Below are 341 nucleotides of genomic sequence, written 5' to 3'. Positions count from 1 at the left end.
ATCACTCTAGCGCACGTGTTTCCATACACGGCGCCCAAGATGCCACCTAAAAGGGGCCACGTTGGTGGGTCGTCTGCGAAGACGCCCACTCAACCTCGCACTAAGCGCACGCGCCGCGTTAATTCGCCGGCCGCGTCTAATGCCTTAGTCGGAACGCCGACAGCCACTGCGGCTGTCGCGTTAACAGGGCTAAAGGATCCATCCCACTTTAACAGTGAGGATGTTGATCCGTCGCTCATTGTCGACTACAATGAGTCGACACCGTTGCCGTCACCTCATAGTAGTGATGCGGACAACGAGCTCATGAGGAGTGATGATGCGGCATTATTGCCCATCCAAAC

Source organism: Bremia lactucae, linkage group LG1 (assembly GCF_004359215.1).
Source record: "Bremia lactucae strain SF5 linkage group LG1, whole genome shotgun sequence".
Lineage (NCBI taxonomy): Eukaryota > Oomycota > Peronosporomycetes > Peronosporales > Peronosporaceae > Bremia > Bremia lactucae.
This window is presented reverse-complemented; position numbering follows the sequence as displayed.